This window comes from Glossina fuscipes, unplaced genomic scaffold (genome assembly GCF_014805625.2).
Source record: "Glossina fuscipes isolate IAEA_lab_2018 unplaced genomic scaffold, Yale_Gfus_2 53450, whole genome shotgun sequence".
NCBI classification, from domain to species: Eukaryota; Metazoa; Arthropoda; class Insecta; order Diptera; family Glossinidae; genus Glossina; species Glossina fuscipes.
Window position 1 is genome coordinate 1 of NW_024000043.1, and position 3958 is coordinate 3958.

Genomic DNA, 3958 nt, shown 5'->3' on the forward strand with positions numbered 1-3958 from the left:
CAAAAGAATATTAGAGAAGCAGCCAAAACTGATTCTACGTTTCTATACCTTAAATATCGGGTTTGAAATCATATCATGCATATACGAAAAGCAATTTAAATCCAATGATAGTTTGCCCATTTGACGGCAACTTGCTGATCATTTTCCGAAGCGTTGGTATACCGTATGTTCACCATCATCCAAGCCAATAACAAAGGACCATTTTCAGGATTATGACACATACGTGTTACATCTTTGTCAAAACTAAGAAATACTATAAACTTTTGAGTTCATGTTAAGAACAATTTAACTACCATATTCAGATCTGCTGCCCGGATGAGGTAAATCTATCTAAATGTTCGCGAAGCTCTGGCATTTGCGGACTACGAGCAAAATAGCAATTTCCACTCAATTCAAAACATTTTGATATATAGATGCTACCGTGAGCGAAACCATGTTCATAGGCAGATTTATTTATAATCATGGCATCCTCCATGTCGTAGCCGGTATAAGAAATAACCGTCACAATTGCTTAAGCCAATTTAAGCACGGTGTACCCATCTGTCTGCTTAGCCATTCGACACTGACACATGTTACTATTAAATATGCAGAATGTAAAGCATTTAGAAAAATGAGCGAATATAGGAAAATAGTTACCGTGGCGATTGGTTGTAGTCTGGTAAAGGTATAAAACATCCACAAGGTCAAACATATTTTTTTTATAAAAAATAACTCACCCCCAAGTGAGCAATAGACCGTTGGTAACAACAGCGTTGTGATATTGTCCAGCTTCCAATACGGTAACATCCATGCCATCACGAGTGCGTACAAGGATTGGCTGCAGTGCCATTGAGTCCTAATGCCCAATATAACTAAATAATTAATAATTGTAGATAAGTATAAGTAAGGATCTGGTTTATTTTTCAATACACATACGCCATTATTGATTAATATCAATGTGTGTTGGCAACCACATCGCGAATCCATATATATTAGAGTATTGCCAAGTATGTCTCCATGAGATTTTTACAAAACTCTAAATTGTAAGTATGGCAATTGGATTTATAGTCACAGTATCAAATTTTGTCTAAAAAGCAATATATAAGATGTATTACGAAACTCTTTATGAAAAAAAAGAACGTACATGTATATACCACATATTCCAGAATACCTCACAATGGAATAGAAGCTTTTGGTGAACACATACAATCTCGAACTCTTGAATGTTAAATAAACCATGATATTCCGTAGTACATCATTGAATTTTATACACAATTGGAAGAGTAGAAGAGTGGGCAAGCCGTCGCAACTAAGAACTCAATAGTTGCGTAACATACGTCATGAACTGATTGACTTGGAAATTTTAAAGATACTCGCAACAACTTGCCTCTATATCTTTATGTGCTCCAGCAATTTTGCAAATTTTGCCGAATATATTTTTTAATATAGCGGCTTGGCGACCTTGGGAACCGTCCAACGTTATGGTGGGTATAAAAGTGACAGTCGGTCATAAGGCGTGAGTGACGGCACCATTCAATTTCAACAAATTCACCTCCACGAGGGCTGTCAAAACATCTTTATATAAGGTCCCCGTTTCCAAGTAAAAAATTTGCGGCACCACCTTGATGACTGTGAATATAACAATTAAAGAAGTGGCGGTTAGCAAGGTTTAGCGGGCCTCTGATAAAGTGTTTCTTATTGCCAAAGCAAACGACATTGCTCCTCGTAGCCCAAGTGGATGAATTGATCTATCTGAAATAAAATAGAAGTAATTAAATAAATTATAAATAGGAATAAGTAAGGGTAAATGCAAACTTATTTTTGGCATGTAGCGAATTTTCATCTTTATCAATATGAGGCGGCGAGGCGGCGACAAGAGAGCTGCACTTTACGGAGGCGGCGAGGCAGCGACCAGAAAGCTGCACTTTTAAAATGAAGACACGTTTTTTACGATTTTTTGCACCCAGTGCCTCCCTGAAGAAGGCAACCCGTGCTAGTATTGTTGCCTGGAGGCGCTTGCCGATGTCCCGTTTCACCATATGTTTCATCATCACGGCCTTGTATATGCTGCAGGCGTTATGAAATGCGTCATATACTTCCGGCTTTGCAAACTCTGGTTCCAGATATTAGTGGGTTTCGCTGGGTAAGTCTCTTGCGTCATTTGCGTCTTGTATTCTTTTCGTAAAGTCTTTTAAACATGCTTGGCAACGCAGCTACCTGCGTACGTACTGAACTAGTACGTAACCCGTGAGTAGCCAGATGTACTCCTCCTCGTGGTTTGTTAGTTGACGAGGGAATATAGCGTTGAATGTCACACCATCTAGGCAAAATGGGCGAAAACCTTCATCGGTCTGGTCTTGGTCTTCCGTGCTGCATTCCACCAATTTTACAACATGGTAATTGATTGCGGTCGATCGTCCGCTTCCCCAAAATTCCATTTGCAATTGAATTAGGCGTTTGACAAAGTTGATTATATGTAACGCTGGTCTGGTCTTCTTTTGCCCTCTAGCGCTATTTTGCAAAAGAAATATTCCAGTAAGTCCCGGCTTGTCCTGTAGGAATGGATCGTTTCGTCGGGGTAGTCCTCCAGCAGCGTATTCATTAATGCAGTATAATTGTTGATTGTTTGGACGATGTCACTCGCTAGCTGGTCAGCTACAAAGGCGGTGCTGAAATATTCTCCGACTTCTTCTAGCACCGCTCTTTGGGCCTGCCAATTGGTTTTGTTGATTTCGCCGTCATGGAAGATTGCGTTTAATTTGGTCGTGGCGGCGTAGAGTTCGTACGTCCGAACTTCTACCTCAATGCCGATGATTCCTTGCTTAATTTTCAGTTCTAGCTTTGCTGACATAGCCGGTGCGAAAAATTGGGCTGCTTCTGTCGTAGTTCTGGCTGAGGTAATTAGTAAGTTTGCGCCTCTCCTCTTCCAATGCTCCCAGGTGGCCGAAAATAAGCGTCCAATTTGTTTACATTTGTTGAATAATTATTCAAGTATTTGTATAAAAATTTGGCCACATACGAGAATAAGCGTATAAAAATTTGGCCACATACGAAAGTAAGCGTATAAAACTGAAAATGATTCTCAATAATTCAACAGGTGGTTGCGTGCATGTGAGAATTCGCTTGTCATGGCATACCTGATGATCGATGTCTAGGGGATGGCGACATTGTTAATGTTGATATTAGTGCCTATTATGGTGGCTATCACGGAGATTGTTCGAAAACTTTTTTAGTGGGTAATGTTAATGAAGAGGGTTGTTATTTGGTGAAAAGCACCGCAGAGTGCTTGAATGAATGCATAAGCTTATGCCGGCCTAATGTAGAATTTAATGCTATAGACAACTACATTAACAAATTTTGCAAAGAAAAAGGTTTAAATGTCATTGCCGCATTTATAGGACACGGAATAGGTACTTTGGGCTTAGCAATTCGTGATACATTATCGGGAAAATCCAATGATTTCGCCACTTGGATGCCGTGGTTCCTAATCGCCGTAACAATCACATTCATTGCGATTCAAATGAATTATCTTTGGTAATAGCAGCATCAGCAATTCTGTTTAAGGAATTCGTCCATATGCGTTTAAATGGTATACTGGGTGACGTATGCGGATTTCTAGTAGTTATATGTGCTGAATTCATGTTAAATGCTTCTAAAGACCTAGACATCACACTTAACGACGTGCGTAGCATAATGCGTCCAAAAATGTAGAAAATCAATCAATGCGATGCAGAAATTTTAGTTACTCAAAATTTAAAAGAAGCACGATACTCGTATGGATCGAGTGATATGTATCGCAAGGCTTGACAAAAGCAGCGTTATCAAGTTTTCTTTCAAAACTAAATAGGAGTCTTTTTTTTGGCTATTATATACGTTTAGAGATTTTCTACATATACTCCAAAATTGAATGACATATTTTATTACACATACTGGAAGCAATCACTCAATGCAATCACTCAATGTAAATGTAGTTCTAAGC

The 3958-nt window shown here is 39.0% G+C and overlaps 1 long non-coding RNA gene across 1 annotated transcript; it reads right to left on the reverse strand.

Annotated features, from left to right (window-relative positions):
- Window positions 1-56: 56 nt before the first annotated feature.
- LOC119643089 lies at window positions 57-1212 on the reverse strand. The gene is made up of 6 exons (XR_005248214.1): window positions 1124-1212; window positions 916-1066; window positions 717-851; window positions 637-655; window positions 294-575; window positions 57-243 (listed from the first exon to the last, which is right to left on the reverse strand). It is a non-coding gene; the product is annotated as an uncharacterized LOC119643089 (long non-coding RNA).
- Window positions 1213-3958: the final 2746 nt, after the last annotated feature.